This window comes from Lygodium microphyllum, chromosome 15 (genome assembly GCF_053477565.2).
Source record: "Lygodium microphyllum isolate KBCC chromosome 15, Lygodium_microphyllum_v1.1.10, whole genome shotgun sequence".
Taxonomy (NCBI): Eukaryota; Viridiplantae; Streptophyta; class Polypodiopsida; order Schizaeales; family Lygodiaceae; genus Lygodium; species Lygodium microphyllum.
This window is the reverse complement of record NC_141149.1, coordinates 106,006,966-106,027,803: the sequence shown is the minus strand read 5'-3', so window position 1 is coordinate 106,027,803 and position 20,838 is coordinate 106,006,966.

Below are 20,838 nucleotides of genomic sequence, written 5' to 3'. Positions count from 1 at the left end.
TTTTTGTAATACCTTCCCTATTGAGAGAAAAAACCCCACTTACATGGCGTATCCTCGTAGGGTAGGAGTAGACTTTGATGCAAACACCCATGGCCGTTACGACTTCCCTGTCATATATAACCCCTGTACTACCACCTTAGCCCAAGCCCTCACCTTCACCTTCGACAGCCTAGATGCCACTATGACTTGCATTATTGTTGACTTCTCCTCCTGTCCAGATCTCGCCTTCATTACCACATGCAACTATCTTAGGCTATTAAAAATCCTACTTAGGCAAGACCCCACCTTGGTAGAACGTGGCCTCCCCCCTCTCTTTTTTGACCCTAACGCCATTGATAGTTGCGCGATGACCCACCTAATGATGCGAGCCAGCCTTCTACCTTCCTTTGCCCTTGTTATTATTGAAGACATGAGTGACAGTCGGTTCACCCACTACAACCACCCATTCCTCTCCACCACCCCTCTCTAGGTCCGATTGAACCTTAAGGGTTTCATGCAGAGCCAACAATTTTTGAGCCACTCCATTAAATCCCCTTCACCACCACCTTCCGATGAAGAGAACTAGCAACTAGCAACTAGCTACTGCTCGAATCATGTACCTCAGCAAGGCCAAAAAGAAAAAAATGGAGCCTGTGACATGTCCACATGCAAGTTGCGGCACATAGCTCACAGTCATTGCACCTAGGGGTCCTCAAGTTAGGCACGTCCGGTGACCTCAGTCGGCCGGCCCCGTTCCTAACCCTCTAGCCCTTTTTGCCTCCCCACTTCATGCTTAGGGCACCCCAAGGGTAGGACACACCTAAGAACATAACAATTGCCTATGGTTAGACCTGTCAACCTAAGCTACACACACCGCACCTCCCTTTGCATGAACAAGGTCCTCAAGTGTGGGACATTACCCAGGCTTACCTAGGGTTAGACCCAACTCCCTATTCCACTAGCACGAGCACTGAGCATCGCATGACGAGATAGACACTCCCCTTAGGACAAGCACTTTCTCCTTCTAGGTACAACAAGATACTACAAACCACCAACTTTGGAGGCACCCATCATCCACTTGACACACCTTGGGTTCTCCATCCAAATCATTACCGAAGCTTCCCAAAATCAAATGAGTCCCCCAGCCCTGGCCTAGACTCCACCCTTCCACAACAGAGACCTCGAAGTGCCATGGGACTAGCACCCATCTCAGAGGGGGGTAATGTTAACCTCAGTTCAAGATGGCAGAAAAATGAAGCAAAAAGAAAAAAAGAAAAACACAAAAAGAGCAAAGACGTAGAGGCAGCTCCTAAATGCTAAGCTAAGACAAAAGCGCAATTTTAAATAGAAAGCGCCTCAAAAAACTCTAAAAACTCTTGTAAAAGAGTGCCAGGCTCCCTCATGTGCCATTTGTAAAGGAATAGATGGGTGTAGGCTTAAGGCATGAGGCAAGAAAAGGGAAATAGGAAAAGGACCTTGCCACAAAGGTCGGTCATGTAAAAAGGGATGGGCGCCCATGAAAAGTTAGGGCTTGTATATAAAGTTCAAAAAGTGAATGGAAGCTCATTCTTTGGTGCGTGGCTAACAAGAGATCTCTCTCCTCTTCTTCTTCTCTTCTCCTTGTTTGTGTGCATCTAATAATGAGAGAGGGAGATGGAGAGGGTGAGGGATGAGCATGTGGGAGTGAGGGATCAAGAGGGTGAAGCTCTTCACCATTCCTCCTTCTCTTCTTCTCTTCTTTTCCCTTTTCTCGTGCACACACGGCTATGGTGGATGGAGCTTGACGGAGGAGGCTTGAGGATGCTTGAGCTAGCATCTAGGATCGTGGGGCTACTGGTGTGTGTGAAGGAGGAGGCAACTCATTTCGGCATCGAGGGAAGCTCACTTCATTCGTAGGTTTGGAAGCGTGTCGGCTATGTTAGAGGTAGCCATTAGAGCTCCCTTGGAATGCTTGAAACAATAAGTGGTCCGTGGGTCTTGGCGGTCGAGCGAGAGATCCCACATGCACAACTTAAATCTATCTTTTAAGATGAATTTGAACTTTTTACTCTATGAAATGGTGTTTTTTTGTCCAAAGTGGGTCAGCCGCAATGAGATATTTTACCATTCAACTATATCCACGCAAAACTATTCACGATGTCACACAAATCTAGATACAAGTATTTCCTGAGTTGATGATACAATGTGAAGCTTCTATTCTTGAAAATTCATTTCAATGAATTTATGCAAGTCATACATTGTGACTTATGTTTTTAAGTGTGAGGTACATGAATTCATCATGCCTAATGTAAATGCAAGCTAATTCTCTTTAAGGATTTATAGGATGCAATTATCTTACACGATCTTGTATATTTATATATATTGGTAATTTAAGATGCACTCGCAAAATTTGTGCCTAATAATCAATTTAGTATTGTAGACAACCCATAAATGCTTAATCAACTCGTAAAATATCATGACCATCATGAACTTGATTCAAACCTATGCATCTACCTTTCCAGTTATACAAGTTACGTGATGCAAATGTATGATTCCTTTCTATGATAATTATGCTCTACCATTCCGTTCATAGGATAAGACATCATAGTGGTACCTGTTTTTGGAGTGATTAATTAGCATTTATACCCAATAACCCATTCATGTTAGTGGTGGCATCTTTATCCGATCCTCCTTCCGTGATTGCAGCCTTTCCCGTTACTTGGGAGAATTTGTGCTTTGGGGCCATTTCGGAGCTTGGAATGCGGGCCTCTCTTCTCTCGGTGCACTCCTTTGTGCTAGAATTTCCCACGCTCTGCTTTGATTCCAGCAACCTTTTTCCAAATAGAGGGGTGGTTGATAGAAAAACCACGGGAATAGTGAGGGAGGGAGGGTACTTGTGATATCTTTTCTAGAGAGGGAGGGAAGGAATTTCCTTGAGCCTTCTTCTCTCTCTCTCTCTCTCTCTCTCTCTCTCTCTCTCTCTCTCTCTCTCTCTCCCTCTTGTTCTGAGACTCTCTCTCTCTCTCTCTCTCTCTCTCTCTCTCTCTCAATTCAACAATAGGGGGAAAAGAAGTATGGATCTCCTTTTCTTAGGGGGGGTTTTATAGGGGGGAGAAGGGTATTATTATGGGAGGGGGGGGGGGGGGGGGGAGGCATGATGGAGGTTCTCTCCTCCACTTACATGTGGGTGGCCAAATGAGCTCGCCACCATGCAGCCTATTTTTTGGGGGAAAAGAGAGATAGTGGGGGTGGTTGGAGGTGGCACACTTGTGCCCCTCTGCCCCATCATTGTTTTCGTCGTCACCCTCATCTTCATTGGTGTCCTCGACATCATCATCAATTGCAACTCTGCCATCATGCTCGTTTCTTTACTGTAGCTCCCCATGTGTTCGCTAGTAGCTGGCAGCATCCATAGGGAGTGTTTTAAAAAAAATCGATTAATTATGTTGAAACGGGAGGGGGGTCTTATGGGTTATTACATCATTCCCCCCTTAAGGAATCGAGATGTCCTCATCTCAAAAAATTTTGGGGGTATTATTGGTTGAGCGTACTCTTGTCAATTCATGTGGCATCTTCTTCCGGATAGTCCTTCCACTGGATGAGGTACTCTCTGAGAGTTCTACTCCTCAATCTCTTTTCCTAAATGTCTAGGATTCTATTTGTCCAGAGCTCAAGGACTCCTTGGCTTGGCATTACAACTTGTTGATCATTTAGTACATGACTAGGATTGGATACATATTTCTTTAGTAGGCTACCATGAAATACATTGTGAACCTTTACATTCTCGGGAAGTTGGAGTTTGTAGGCGTTGGGCACTAGGCACTTGAGGATCTTGTAGGGCCCGCAATACCTTGGAATCAGTTTCTTAAATTCTCCCAATGATAAGGAACTCTTCTTGGGTTGTACATGAATAAAAACTATATATCCTTCTTTGAAGAGTTGCTCTTGTCTATTTAGATCTGCATAGGCTTTCTGCCAATCCTTGGCGGCTCTAATGTCTTATCTGATATCTTTGACATGCTCATCCATTTCCTCAAGCATTTTCTTGGAATCTTCTACCCTTAAGGTAGGATCCAAAAAATTCAATGGAGTACAAAAATAATGCCTATACAATGCTTGAAAAGGTGTCATTTGAATGCTTTGTTGGTAAGAAGCATTATAGGTGAACTCTACCAATGGTAGATATTGGATCCATTTCTTGGGTTCGCAACAGCTTATTGCTCTCTCCATTTAGCCATTAGTTTGAGGGTGATAGGCTATACTAAAACAGAGTTGAGTCTGAATGGCCTCAAATATCCCTCTCTAGAAGTGAGATGTGAAGAGGGAGTCACGGTCACTAACAAACCTTGTAGGCAACCCATGGAGTTTGAATATCTCATTGATGAATAATCTAGCAATATCTGAAGCTTTATAGTTTTTCTTGACTAGAATGAGGTGTGCAACCTTGGTGAGCATATCTACTATAATCATAATTGAATTATAACCTCCTTGAACTGGAGGTAACCCAACAACAAAATCCATGCTAATAAATTCTCATTTCATTTGTGGAATGTCAAGAGGTTACATCTTCCCAGGCATCTTGGCATGCTCTACCTTAATGCTCTGCCAAGACAAACATTTCGTGACATATTTGAGTACATCTCCCTTAAGCCTTTCCCAATGGTAGCTCTTCCTAACCGTGTTGAGGGTTTTGACATATCCGGGATGGCTTGAAAAGGGGGAGTCATGTGCTTCTCAAAGTATTCTTTGTTTGAGTTTCTTACTTGAGGGTATACATAATCTTGTCCTAAAATAGACAAGTCCCCCATTGATAGAAAATTCTTGATACTTGCCCTTAATTCTGGGGTTTTGTTCCTTTTTCAAAATCTCATTTATCATCTTTAGATATTCTGGGTCATGGCTAGCTTCCTCCTTAGCTAATTCAAGGATAGGGTTACTAGGCATTGATACCATAGTTGCTAATGATTTTGCCATTGAAGGTTCCTCCATAATAAGAGAGTTGAGAAATGCCTTGTGACTTAAGGCATCAGTGACCGCATTCTCTTTGCCAGATCGATACTTGATCTCAAAGTTATATTCCTATAGAACTTCAATCCAACGACGTTGCCTCATATTGAGGTCGGTTTGGGCGAATATCTATTTAAGGCTCTTATGGTCCATTACCAAAGAGAACTTGTTGCCAACAAATAGTGTCACCAAAGTTTGAGGGCATGAATAACTGCTAGTAGCTCTAGGTCATGAGTAGCATAATTCTTTTCATGGGTTTTTAGCTTTCTCGAAGAGTATGCTATAGGATGATATTCTTGCATTAGTACACAACCTAGTGCAAGTGAGCTAGCATCCGTGACAACTTTGAATTCCTTGCTCAAGTTAGGGAGTTTTAGAATTGGTGTTGTCATTAAGCTATGCTTGAGTTGATCAAAACTCGATTGTTTGGTGGGGATCCACTTTATGGAAAACTGCTTTTTTAGTAGATTTGTGAGGGGTGCTGCGATTAAGGCATAGTCCTTAATGAAGATCCTATACCAACCTGCTAATCTAAGAAAATTATGCACTTCTTTGATGGTGGTTGGTGGAGGCCACTCTTGGACATCCTTAACCTTTGTAGGGTCTACAGAGATTCCCTCATTTGACATAATAAATCCGAGATATTCAATCTGCCTCTTGAGGAAGGCACATTTTTTCTTCTTAGCATAGAGCTTATTGAGTCCTCATGGTCTCAAGGACGATGCAAACTTGGGGTTCATGATCCTCCTCTTCCTTGGAATAAACCAAGATGTCATCAAAGAAGACAAGTACAAAATCATCGAGATAAGGTCTAAAAATGACCTACATTAGCCTATTAAATGTGGTAGGGGTATTAGTCAATCCAAAAGACATTCTTGTGAATTCGAAATGACCATATCTAGTATTGAATGCTGTCTTAGAAATATCCTCATCCTTGATGCGGATCTAATAGTATCTTGACCTCAAATCAATCTTGGAGAAGATTTTTGCTCCCCTTGCAATCGATCAAGTAACTCATCTATCCTTGGAATAGGATATATATTTTTTATGGTTACTTGGTTCAGGCCTCTATAATCGATGCAAAGGTGAAGTGTACCATCCTTCTTCTTTTGGAACAAGACTGGATCCCCCCAAGGAGAATTGCTGGGGCATATGTACCCTTGGTCCAATAGTTGTTTGAGTTGTTCTTTTAACTCAATAGCTTCAAGAATGGACATCTTGTAGGGCCTTTTTGCAACTGGTGCATCATCTGGCATCAGCTTAATCTCATGGTCAACTTTCATAGGTGGTGGTAATTCTGTCAATTCTTCCGGGAATACATCCGCATACTCTTTTAACCATGATGGTTCTTCATTGGAGTCCTCTACCTTTTTGGCTTGTTTAGCTTGATCAGATAGACGGGTAATCCTTTCCTTATTTCTTAAGATATTCGAATTGCCTTGGCTAGCTAGATTTTTGGTTTACGTGCTTCACCTTGAGTTGTAACTAGCTCACCTTTAGGATTCCGAAAGGAGACTTGGCCCTTCCCACAATGGATGTGAACATCATTGGGGCTAGCCAGTCCATCCCGACTAGGCATTTATGGACTCATAGATTCATTACCCTGAACTTAACAGATGTGGGCTCATTTCCAAGTAGAAATTTCACCTTAGTAGTTTGTCTAGTGCAAGTAATTTCTAGCCCATCTGCTAGTTTGACAAGCAAAGTAGGTACAGTTACAGTGGCTATCCCTAACCTTCTTGCACAAGCTAGTGAAATGAAAGAATGAGTGCTAGCATAATCAATCAGGGTTTTGAATTTCTTACCTTGGTAATCAGAGGGAGTTTGGATTACCAAAATTTGACAATTCGGGCCCTTTTTATGGAGAGCAGCATGAATTGATGCCCTCTCAATCTCAGCTTCCATGGACAGGTCTTATCCTTCGTTGATTTCCTTACTGGTGATATTAGAAGTTTTTGCCCTTCCCACTGCCATGGGTAGCCCTGGCTTGGCCACTGAATTTTCCTTGTTGACGATCTTTGCCAAGTTTGGGACTCCCTTTTGAAGTGCCCAGGTTCCTTGTAGTGAAAACATCGCAAGCTTTGGTTGTTTCTTTGACTGGGGACAAAGTCACTAATTGCATTTTCCCTCAGCTTCTTCCTTTTGGCTTTGACTTTGTCCTTGCATCCTTTAAATTGAGCTTTCAACATCCCTGAATTCTGGTCTTTGTGAGACTGGGGTCTATTATTCTTGGACTTTGGCTGGAGTTATTGGGCAATGGGTCCCACTCTTATTAATGCATCTTGTAAATCCGAAGGACGCATTGATTCCAATCGAGTGTTCATTGGTGGGTTTAACCCATTATAGAACTTCAAGACTTGTCGAGCAATACTCATTGTCGGGGCGTATTTTAACAAGGAGACAAATTTCGAGTAGTAGGCCTCAGAGACAAGCCCAACTATTTCAACTTAAAGAACTCATTCATCTTTTGAGTTCTGTATGCAGATGGCATGTGCCTTCCCTGCACTAGTTCCTTTAGCTTATCCCAAGTTACTGTGCTTTCTGTGACTGCTTGGTCTTTACACCATTGCTTCTACCAGAGCCTAACTTTGCTGGTGAGCTTGAGCTTGGCAATCATAGCCTAGTTTACAGGTGCTGTTCCTGTTGCACTGAAGTAATCCTCCATGGATTTAATCCATACCTCAGCATTGGCTTCAACAATCTCTCCTTTCCTATCAAATTCTGGTGGTTTAATCTGTTTGAGAAGAAACTTCTTCTCTTGTGCCTCTACTGAGGAACAAGATTATGGTTCTATGTTTGGAATTGTATCTGGTTTCAATTCAAACTTTCATGTTAGGATTGCAATTACACATCTCTACACAACCTATATCAATGCGCAAATAATTTTTCATCAATATTGTGCAACAAATCAGGTAATCATAGAATTCTTATTTAACCATAAAGAAGTGTAGGCCTCAAGTACAATTTTTTGGGGATAGATAGAGATTGGATGGAATGATTTTCTTTCCAAGAGATACATCAATGCCAGGTTAATAATTCCTTATTGGATTCAGCTCTACAGGCACAGAATAGTAATATGGGTTTGGGGAATGGATTCTCAAGAAGTAAGTCATGGGAAGTTCAGGAAATCCCCGTTTTTGATAGCCACGGCATTCGTTTTGCCCCATTACTTTAATTTTGTATGCTGGCAAGATTTTGACTACCTCCTCATAGATGTAGTGAGTTTGTTCTACTTGCCAGCATCCGATGTGTAGGACCGAGTTCAAATGCACCTTGCAGAAGATGAATAACTTGATAATCTTCAAGTTCTTCAACCATTTTAGCCTCTTCAGATTGTTTTGAAGATAGGAAAGCCGGTTGTATCTATGTAGCAATAACCTACACTCCAGGTCCAACACGTTTCTGCATACAGCAGTGAAGGGTTGTAGAGCCAAAGATCCAGGATCCCCATCATGTCGGATCTTCTACAATAACTTGAAGAGTTCATAGCCGTTCTGAACATGATATGAAATATGAGAAACTTGCTCCATGCCTCATAGGTCTGGAAGCAGCAACAATCCCAAGTGAGTAAAAGAAAAAATGTTTTCTAGTGAAAATGTCACTTCACTCTTTCTGATTTATTCCTATCTTGATTGTTTTATTCCTTGGTTTGCTCTGATACTAACTATAACGTGCCCGCTTATTGGCTACTATCCAAGCATGTTTTTAGTGGTCCATCGAGAGAATCTAAGCGACACTGCCGGGCACTCCCATGGAATGTTACGGGGTTTGTCACCTAGAGTTTCTCGAGTCTGCCTTGCAACGGAACGTTCACGGCTCCGAACCCACTAGGATCAACCTGAAAATTGGGTCCCTCATGGTCAAGGTCTCCTGACAGCATTCTACCGTCGAGTCCTAGGCATCCTACCTTACGCAGAGATACCCAAGCTGAAGCTGACCCATGCCACACTTGATTTAACGAGAATGGAAAACGAGAGGGATGCACCGCTCAACCTCTCTACCCGTAGGGTATAGTCCCATTATGGTCCCCTAAAATGGCATGAATCGGGTTCTAACCTAACAATACCTAAAGGTCATACAACGCTAGAACCTTGTGAGAAGCCTCCTAGTTCTCTAGGACCACCTTGCCATAGGACAGACCCGTCAGGGATTCTGCCCACCATCCACTTCCCTTAATAGGTATTCTTTAGTTATCTAATTAGGTCCTATCACATTTATGTATGACATTTAAAATCAACTTCCTTAATTAAGCCTTTTAGTGAACAGTGTTCGTTCGCGTAACTTATGGGGCTAACATGAAAGCGGCTTAGACAAGTTCCTTGAAGTAAACTTTATGTTAGCATTTCAGTTGAGGTACAAGTTCCATCCATTGGACGTTTCCCACAATCTGTAAGGATGCGTCTTATTTTCCTCCAAGTTTCACCCTTGCACTAGTAATAGGGCCTCAAGATTCTATCTTGAGTTCATGTAGATCGCTTGAGTAGGACCCGAAGGCAAGGAATTTATAGCCAGAGCCCCTTGGCATTCGAGTGTCCTCCTACATTCAAACTAATCCATGGAGATGTTGAGAATAGCAAATGATACTTGCCCATACATGGCTTTGTATGAGAGATATGACTAAGAGGTATGCTCTAGAAGCTCTCGAAAGAGTTGTCCAAAATCCCATAAGCACAGAGAAGAAAATTGGTACTATCCATAAAGCTATAAAGGCATGTACTTGACACTCATTTCAATGTAATGGTACAATCAATTTGAGTCACTCAAGATTGTGTTTATGAGTCCAAGCTAATCTATCTTGGAACCTAATTCACTTGAGTTATAATTTCTTATTCTGATAATGTATTGTGTGTATGATTTGCATCCACTATAGCTTATCTAGCTCTAGATTTGTGTTCCTTGGCATGGTATCAGAGTCACTCAAGTTTGTGTTTATGAGTCCAAGCTAATCTATCTTGGAATCTAATTCACTTGAGTTATAATTCCTTATTCTGATAATGTATCATATGTATGATTTGTGTCCACCATAGCCAATCTAGCTCTAGATCCGTGTTCCTTGACATGGTATCAGAGCCATGGTAAGCTAGTTCTAGCGTCACTAGTGAGTCATACTCTAGCATAAATGGATAGTAGGAGTTGAACCCACCTTAAAGCCCTCTGCCGTATCCATACCTTAAGCCCATCCTTCTCTACTTACCTTTACCAGAAAAACACCAATCACCTACAAATTCCTCCTTCAGTTGTTTTCATCATTCTCTCTTTGGATTTTACAGGAAGGAAAGGGAGAGAGAGAGAGAGAGAGAGAGAGAGAGAGAGAGAGAGAGAGAGAGAGAGAGAGAGAGAGAGAGAGAGAGAGAGAGAGAGAGAGAGAGAGAGAGAGAGAGAACACACACGCTTGCATGTGCAGACATAAGGGGCATTGCAACCATGGTAATTGCCTGCCCATCTACCCTCATGGATGTAACCATCATTCTAGTCGAGGCATAAGGAAATGGCATATATGGCTACCGCCGCCATCACTGGCACCTGTAGATGGGCTACCTCCTCGTGTTGCCATGGCTCCTACGGTAGGGGATCAATCACCACCTCGCATTGGTTCATCTGCCCTTCCACATGTGCGCCTTCTCAATGTGGCATTGACATAGCCATGACTAGAAAGGAAGGAAAAATGAGACTCCCGCACTGGTTAAATTAGGGCCGAAAATTTGGAAGAAGAGGTCAGTTGACCTTTTGGCATACAAGCAAAGGCAAGAGATAATGGCTTTTGTTTAGGGAAATCGGCGAAGAGATGAGTGATGCCGCACTCAACACATTTGAGGTCGGCTTTCTCCCTATTCACTTGTTCTCTCTCTAGACACTATGATGAGATGTGGCCTGACTGATTGCAAGTCTAACACGAGATTGGATCTTGGGTCGGTCATGTGAATCTTCTGCCCCTACCTCTACCTAACGCCATCAGTGGTACTGGTCGATAATCCATCATGACTAGATTGCCCTCTTTGTCATACAAGATGTAAGGGTTCACATAGGCTTCATCTTCATTAGGCTCCTCCACATAGTGGACTAGAGCATCGCTTGGTAGATGGGTTACGTAGGGTCCTGGTGGCCTTTGTATGCTCGTTGGGTTGATCTCCATCCTAGGAATGGTTGGTTTTGCAATGTTTGGTGTTGGGAGCGCGAGTTGGGCTCCCCTTCCGAAGAAATTTGGCAGCCTATTCCCTAGGTATGGCAGATTGTACTGCTAGACATAAGGGAATCTCCTAGGCAGCCTACAATGCATGGCATCATGGCCAACGAACCTACCGCAATTCACACAAGGCCTAGATCTAGGATCCTAGCACTCGGCTGGGAGGTGGTTGCCACCACAATGCACACATTGGACGTGCGATCGCATTGGTTTCCTCACCAATTTTTGCAGTCATGCTAGTTCCATTCTCACCTCGACTAGCTCTTGGCCTTGATCTACACTCTTCCCCGTGTCTTGCGTGCTAGGGGTTAACCCCTCGCTAGAGGTTGTGGTCCTCTTTGAGGTCCTTTGACTGGAGTTGTCACGGTTTGAACTTTGAGAGCTTCTCTCTCTCAGGTGGTCATCCATCCTAATTGCTTCGTCAAAGACCCTAGCTAACACATCTCATTGCAAGCTAGAGTTACTCGCTAAAGCCTTGTACAACTCCTCGTTGCGGATTCCATTTATGAACATGGTGGAGATAGCTCTTTCATGGGGTCGCTCATTCATGGGGATTCTCTTAAAGAGGCTTTACACATGGGTGACGTAGTCTCTTATGTCCTCATTGTCCTTTTGATGACTGACATTCATCAGTCAGACTATAAGGTTATCAGAGTGTCTTTCTTTTGAGAATCTCTTAATCAAGAGATCTTTTAGCCAGGCAAAGTTTGCTCACTTTGCCGTGTCTAAGCTAGTGTACCACGTCCTACCTTTATCACCTAAGCAAAGCCCAAAAGTCTGGGAGCATTGTGCAAGGTTCGTGAGACTATTGGCCTCGAAAACTTGCTCGAACTGCTTTATGAAACTGTACAAAGTTGCTACTAGGATGGTACTTGTCCATCTGCTTAGCTACTACAGGGATTTTTTATGGGCTCTTCACCCCCTAAGTAATTCCTAGGCCTAAGAGTAGCGAGGCACTAGTGCTCTTGCACTCTGTTTTGGTAGCCGTGTCGTCAATGAGCCACTTGGTCACAAGCTCACTAAGCGTAATGTCTACCTCTAGCGCTCTCTCCCTCTTGGTGTTTGGTCCTACCTTGCTTTTGCCCGCTAGTGCTAGCACATGTGGCCTCATGCACATCTATGTCCTGCTGCAGCTTCCTAGCTCTCTACTCGTGGTTGTAGGAGGCTATGCCTTGCAGTGTTTTCCTAATTGCTTTTCCCTCCTCCTCTAGGCTTGACACTACCTCCTCTACTGGTCTACCATGGATTATTGTCCTAGTAAGCACGTCGTACTCATTGACCATGTCTTGGACTGTGACTAGGAATTCACCCAAGTCCAGCTGTCATCTCCCAAGTGTCTATGCTCGCTCCTGACATCGTCTCTACTTCCCGCTCCACAAGGTTATCGATTAGTCCGAGTAGCTCTGGTAGCGCTTTGCCCTCAATCTTGTTGTCCTTTCAGTCCTCTTGCTATCTTAGAGGGTCCTATTAGTGGGGCTCTCGGGCACTCGTCTATGTCTTGGGGTCTTCTCCTATTGGTGGGTTCCTTTGAGTTGTTAAGTCTGAGTGTGTTCCTTGTTACTAAAAACAATCCTCAACTTATGTACACTCTGTGCTGTTGCTTTGTGTGCACAATGCAGAATCAAGCTTTCCGTTCTTTTGGTGCACTTGTGTGAAAGAAATCACTGTGGGGTGCGCAAACAAAACAAAACAATCATACAAGTATGGCTACCCCCTTGGCTTGTCTATGACCTAGTATGGATCTAAGCATGGTCTCTCTGGTCACTCCTAAGGATTGTCCGGGGTCTATGCTGCTCCCTCTATGCTCTATCAAGGCTGGGTTACCATTTAAAGCTCTTTCCCCTTATCCTTGGGGTTTTAGGGTCCTACCTTACTCAATCCTTACCTCCCAACTCACCCTCCTTAGTCATTAGGCCTGGAAGCCCATCTTTTTCCAACTCTTTTCTTGGTTGTGCCCTATTTATAGTAGTAAAACCCTACTATTTTCTCACAATCTTTTGGCCATATCCTACCTTAATGCAAATAAAAATCACAAGACAATGCTTGGGCTAAATCAACCTACTCATCTATACATCAGAATCCCAAAATACTTACTTGTTTCGAAAATTAATGCTCCTAAATCTCCTATCTATCTCAAGCATCGGTTCGGGGAACTCTACTCCCATGCTCAATTCAAAGCGTGTGGTGCTAAAGGATCGAATCTATTGGTCCCCGCAACGGAACCAAAATGAAGGGAGCTCTCTCGCTTAACCCCCCAGACCTACTGACTGCTTATTGGTCAAGCATTTCAAGTTGAGCGGCAATGGCTACCTTTCACATAGCTGACGTGCTCTCCCTACCTATGGGGTGTAGTGAGATTACCTTGATGCTCCATCAAGTGCCCTCCTCTTGCACTTTGGTAGCTCCACGATTCATGAGGCAAGTTCAAGCAACCTCAATCTCTCTCCTCAATCTCCATCCTCCATACCTGCGTGAGACAAGAGAAGAGAAGAGGAGAGAAGAAGATGAAGAGAGGAGATGGGGAGAAGATGAAGAGAGGAGAGAAGAAGATGAAGATGAAGAGAGGAGATGGGGAGCTTCTTCTCCTTGATCCCTCACTCTCTCACACTCCCTCACTCCCTGACTCAAGCACACACAAGAAAGCAAGAAGAAGAGAAGAAGAAGAAGAAGCTTTTTGCCACACACCAAGAATGAGAGTTTCCATTAACTTTTTGGCTTATATACATGCCCTCTTTCCCTTGGGCGGTCATCCCCTTTTTACATGATCGGCCCTTTTTCCCTTTGCCCTAACTTCCTAGCTTAGTCCTATCGCCCATCTACCTTTACAATTTGCACCAGAGGGAACTGACACTCTTTTACAACACTTCTAGGAGCGCCTTGTATTTTAAAATGCACTTTTTCCTCTGACCTGATTTTTTAGGCCGCCCTTACGCTATTAGTCATTCTCCTTTTTGCTTCTTTGGTTGTGTCCTATTTCCTCATGGGCCACCTCTTTTAGGTCCTGACTTGCGCTTTTCCAAATATTTCCGCTTTCTTCTTGTGTTGAGGTTGACACCTGAAGAGGGTGGTCTGTCAAGGTTTAGCTATAAATGGTGTGGTGGTTAACACTTCCCTTGAAATTGTCCCAATGTTAAATGTGACATACATGGAAAGTCCGGCCACTTAGCTAGCACTTGATGGAGCAAGATTAATTCCCTTTAGTAAGGAAGTAGATAGCCAAGTCCTATTAATCATCGAGGACAAAGAAAGAATATTTACTAAGATGGGGGGTCGAAGTAGATTTTGTAGAGAGGAAAGGTGGTGGAAGAACTGTCGAGTGCTAGTGGCGTAAGTTGGATAGAAGTAGTGCTTGTAAATGGTACTGATGCTTCTAATTTACGAGTAATTATGAGAGGTCAGAAGACCAAAGAGGGAGATAAATGTAATGTAAAACTTGTTGAGGAAACCCCTAAACAGTATTATAAGGGCAAGCAAATCCTAATGACAAAGCAGACCTGAATAAGGAGTCAAAGAAGAAGAAAGTGAAGTCCAAGAAAGAGGCACCTATGCCTATGATGCAACAAAGAGAGTGGATGCTTTGGCAAGATAAAAACATTATTGCAGACTTTCAGGAATGTAATGTAGCAAGTTCTATTTGTGAGCTCAAGCCTAACAGTAACCTCTTCCAACTAATCAAACTATACCTAGGAGTGTGCAAGGAGTTCAAGAAGATCCTTAGCATTGGATACATTGTCGAACCCTTGGATATAGAATACATTGGTGATGATTGGTTTGAGCATGCCAAAAAACATTGCCCAAATGTGCCAATTTATATTAACAGTATATTGGTGGACCATGCCATTGTGGATAAAGGATCCTTCATTAACATTAATCGCTCAAAATTGATGGAGAGGCTAGGACTAGAGATCCAAAAGATACCTCCACAATTCTAAGGATAGCTATGACAATTTGAGACAATCAAAAGATTGTATTATCAAAGTCCATGTAATCGTTGCTAATGTCAAATGTATCCTAGAATTTAGTATCATTAGGTTTGTAGGGTGGCCAAGCTATCAAGCGCTATTAGGAAGGCCATGGATCTTGCAATCTAATTGTCAATTCAACATACCAATGGGTCGTTTGATCTTTGGCAGGGATGCTAGACGAGTTATAATTGATGCTTACCTGGAATCACCTCAAAGTGAGAGAGCACCCATACCCTCAACGGAATTGGATGCACTAGAGGGGCCTTTTGATAGTGAGACTTTGTCAATTGATGAATCAAAAGAGGAGTCTACTATGGAAGATGTTTACTAGCTAACTTTGAATGAGCCTATAGAAGCTCAAGATAGAATCAATTTTGCGGATGTAATAGAGATAGACCTTAGTTCATTGAATGATTCACGGCCGATTGAATTAGGATCTATGCTTAGCATAGAGAAAAGGAGTACATGTCTTTAATCCAAGAAATTTGTGATATATTACCTTGGAGTTAAGATGATTTGAGGGGTATTCCCCCTAGTTTAGCTATGTATACTATTCCCTTGAAAGAGGGAAGTTGACTTGTGAAACAAAGTGAGGTGCATGCCTTGTGAGTTAAGGGATGGGCTATTTGAAGAGTTACAAAAATAATGTAAGGTTGGACTGATATTTCTTGTGCAACACATGGAGTGGTATTCATCGATGGTCATTAGAAAGAAGAAGAAGAATCAAATCTTGCTTTGCATTGATTTTAGAGAGCTCAATAAATAAATAGTTAAGGATTATTATCCATTGCCATTCATTGATCAAATCTTAGATTAACTACTAGTAGATAGGGATATATACTCCTTTATAGACTATTTTTTTGGCTATAATCAAATGGCTATCATAGACCCCTTCCCCACGACATGGCACAACTCCCAACTCCACCCAAACCATGGCATCCCCCTCCCTAAAAAAACCCGTGAGGAGGACAAGATAAAATCGATATTCTTGAGCATATTTGGAATCTTTGCATATCATGTCATAGCCTTCGAATTATGTAATGCACCGGATTCTTATTAGCACATGATTGACAAAACCTTTGGTGATATTTTACCAAAAGAGCTAAAAGTTTTCATTGATGATTTGGGGGTAGCCACCACTAGGGAAAGGTAGTTGATAATTTTGCGAAAATGTTTTGAGCGCTACATGCAATTTTGCATTGCTCTAAATCCAAGAAAATGTGTCTTCAAGATGTCTTATGGATTACTGTTGTGCCATATAGTTAGTTTGGTTGGAATTGCGACGACTGATTTGGAAAAGATTAGAGTCATTGTCGCTATGAGTCCATTGAGAAACCCCAAGGAAGTGCATAGTTTCTCATCGACAATCGGATGTTATTGATGATTCATTAATGCACTTGTTTTGTTGCTGAAAGGACATTGCCATTGATAAATTCATTATACTTCAATTGTTATTTGTTTGGAGTGATATGTGCAAAATTCCTTCAAGAATGTGAAGCAGAAATTGGCTAAAGCACCACTCCTGAAAGCACCCAAAAGAGATGAGATATTCTGTGTTGTATGGGTGTATAATATGATCTTTAAACGAGTTGCAAACCACACCCCATTCAAATTAGTCTACAGGGAAGAGTATATTTTATCCCTTGAGATTGAGTTACCTATAATACGATTCATGATTAACCATTCTTTGGGGAATGAAGGTGCATCGTTTGAATGCTTTACAACCTTAGCATATCTTGATGAGCTTAAACTTCAAAGTTTATTACATCAAGAGGTGGCCAAGCATTACATGAAACAACTTCATGACGTAAAAGTAAAAAAGTATGCCTTTAATAAAGGACAATTGGTCCTATACTGTAATGCGCGTATGGAGCTTTTTCCCGGCATATTAGAGCCTAAGTGGGATGGTTCTTACATAATAGTTAGAATAGATAAAAATAAGACCACCACATTATTAGTAAATTTACAAGGGGTGGAATTTAAGAATGAGATTAATCTTAACAAGATTAAACCTTATTATCAAGAAGCATACTAATGAGACAAATGCTTTGTAGGTTTATACCATGTTGATTTGAAACTTGCAAGAGACGTCACAATTGGTTGATGGGGTGGCTAATTCCCTATTTGGAGCACCCATACCTAGAACAAAGATACTATTAGGAAAGGATCGTTTGGTGAACCAAAGGGTATAAGGGGATTGAGCAAGAAAAGACGACATTTGTTTGGAAATTAAGATATTTTTCCATCATTGCTTGAGCATCCTGATGAATATCCATGTAGGTTTCAATGAAGAAGGTGGGATAGAGCCTTTGGTTCATCCTCTCAATATGTTGAACTTTGATTATCATAGTTATGAGTAGAGACAGTGATGATGGTTGGCTAAGCAAACCCTTTATGGACCTTTACACTCTATTTTCATGGAGCATCTAGGGGTCCCAATAAGGAAGGGAGCATTGGGATAGTCATTAGAGATCCCCGACGTAGGGTCATGATGAAATTAGTTGCCTACCTTGGGGTAGGGATTACTAACAATATGATAGAATATAAAGCCCTAGTAATGGGATTGAACATTGCTAAGAGAGGCAATATTCACCATCTATTAGTAAAAGGGGATTCCCAGTTGATAGTGAATCAACTAAATGGGATGTATATAGCACGTAATCGTATCTTTCGTATGTATCATGTTGCTATAGACATAATCAACAAGTTTGAAGAGGCATCTCTTTAACTAGTTCCATGACATTGAAACCAATTTGTCGACTCATTAGTGAATTATGCTTACAAAGAAGACCTCTTTTTCAACTGTAGTCCTAGCTTGGATATATCTCTTGATGATGATATGGGACCTAGTCGATTATGAGAAATGTTATCTAAACATGCTTTATATGGTAGGTAGTGGCTAGTTTAGGTAATGCAGAAATCCTGGACCCATAGGCTCGTTAGATGACATGTTATGTGTATGCCTCTTATCATATGGGCAAGAGGTATGGGCCATAATTTGATGTAGTTAGTTTAGGGCTAAGAGCCCTAATTTCTCCTTGGAATGTCACACCTTGTTGTATGCCCAATGCCACTCCAAGGGGGGATGTCATATTATTTGTATTGATTTATTTCGTTAGGCCAAGAGGGGCACTTTTTTTGCATTGAATTGATTTATCTCGTTAGGCCAAGAGGGCCATGTGTCTATTTAGTGCGAGTATGTTTGATGGTTTTTTGTTTCAGTGTTCCACTAGATAGGTTTGAAGAAGCACTTGGAGGGAGCCAATTGATGCATGGACGCTTGTGGTGGCCAGTCCAGGTGATGTCTTTTCTTTCGGACTTCTTTCTTCTTAAGCAAAATATGTATGTGTACTTGGGGATGCTTCTTTGTTGGGGATTGGCCATGCATGAAGTCCCAATATTAGATTAGATATGCATGGGAGGTTTGAATAGTTGTATGCTTCATGTGAAGACATTGTTTAGCATAGAACACTTTTCCTTAGAGGTAGTTCTAGTGATCATGTCCTCCTAGCTTGCTAGGAAGCTAGTTTTAGAAATTCTTCTTATTTGTGAGGTAGTTAGAAAAGCTTGATGAATCAAAGAAAAAAATAATAAATGTATCTGAAATTCATACAATATGGAGATGAGTAAAAAGAAGCTATAATCCCTGAAATAAGAAAATAAAAGGAAAAGAAAGAGAAGATCTTCATTGCCTTTTGCGAAGGCCTGGTAGGTTCATGGGGACAGGTCAATGCCTTGCCCTTCTTGGGGTAGTATCTAGCCAAAAGAAAATAAGGATAGTTGGAGTGAAAATAAAAGTGAGCAAGAAAAAATGATTTAGAGTTGCCTTGCGAGAGCTTAGTAGGTTATTGGATATTGAGATTGGTGGACTTGAGGCCGCCGATGCCTAGTACTGCAAAATAAAGAATGTGGAAACATGAAAAATATATGAATTTAAGTAGACCAGGCTATAGGATTCCTCACTTAGTAGGAGTTCCTGGCCCAGTTATCCTAGGTTAGTAGGTGAGTTAGACCACCACTAAGACCGACTTCTTTGATAGTTCTTTTACTGGTTTGTGTTGGAGCAGTTGATAACCAAAACTATCTCTTGATCTCTTTGTCAAATTGCTATCCTTGTGGGATTCATGCCTTGATTTTGCTAGGGGATAGGGCTGTGTTTTGTGCTATATTGTGTATTTTATTAGAAGCAACTTAACGCTCTTTTTTTGTTTTCTGTGTGCAGATTAGTTCGTGGATTTGATGGGTTAAGTTGCCTTATCTCATGTTTACTAATGAGAGCGAGATTTTAAGCTATATAAAGGGCTGAAAGTATCATTTTAAAGAGGAAATGCAAGCCCACTAGAAGTGATAGAGGCATATCCAATCATTTTAAGATAAGTTACAGACATGCTTCAAAGTTGCATTTGAAGTTGAACCCCACAACGGTCCCGTATTTTTATAAATTTTTTTGAGTGGTGGGACCAACAACCTCAAGTGCTAGGCAAAGTGGGAGTCCGAGAGGGGCAGACAAAAAATTTTGGACTTCATTTTTCGATGCCAAGCGTGAAAGTTGTGGGTGCCCAAGCAGGAGGCTAAGAAAGTGGCTAATGTGAAAAGGCTCTGAAGTAAGTGGGGGGCAAGGTGTGACCCTTGGGGCCTCCCCTCTCCCAAAAAAATTCATGTGATGGGGGTAAATGCAAAAAAAAGGAGAAGGAAGAGGGCGCAAACACGAGAAGATGAGGAGGGGGTGAGAGGGCTATGGTAGTCTCAACATACCCATAGTAACTTATGGCAGCATGATTCTCCTCCAATTTTCAACTTTCTAACACCGTCTCCGGCTCTATGAATGGTGGTATGGTTGCAAATACTCATTTCTAGTCTCTTTCTCTCTCATTTGTCTCTCACCTCTTGTGGGCTATTCATGTGTGGTGAATCAAGAGAAGTTCGAGATGGGAGATGGCTGTGTCAAGCTTGAACCCCAACTTGAATTGGATGAATATGAGATGATGTTGATATTGAGATGTGATGACCAACACTAAGTAGAGCTTGAATTCAAACCAATTTTCTAGTTATATATTAAATTATAAAAATATGAAAGATAGAAAATTACTGTAAACCTTGTTTTTTAATGAGAATTTGGTTCTTTGTTTATGTTTGATTATGGAAATGATGTGTATATGGCATGAAATTTGATATAAGCATAGTATGTAATGTATTTGAGTACTGTCATAAATAAAATATAGAATCCAACATCAAAGTACTTCTATGCACTTCTCTCCAAATATAGACCTCTCTCTCTCTCTCTCTCTCTAGACTTCACTTCTTTGCTCTGACTTTTCTCTCTAGACTTCCTAATCTTCTCCCCCAAACTTCTTTGACTCTAGACTTTATAAATCCAAACTTCTCTACCTCACTTTCTTCTCTTTCTTAAACTTCTATCTTTAGACTTCTTCTATCCAAACTTCTTTAACTTGTTTGCAACATTTTTCCTCTTTTCTTTGAGCTCCCCCTTCCCTTCCTAGACTTCTCTCCCCTTTTATTGCCAAATCTTCTTCCTTAGTTCTCTTTGCATTAACAAGCAACATTAAGGAATTTAGAGATGTAATATGCAATTTTTACAAAGCGGGCACACGACTCAGTGTTGAGAGATAGGTGTGTGAACCTCAGCTTAACCTAAGTGCATAAGAAAAGCTTCATTTTCCCATCTTGGTCTTTCAACCTCCATAGCCAACCAACACCCACCTC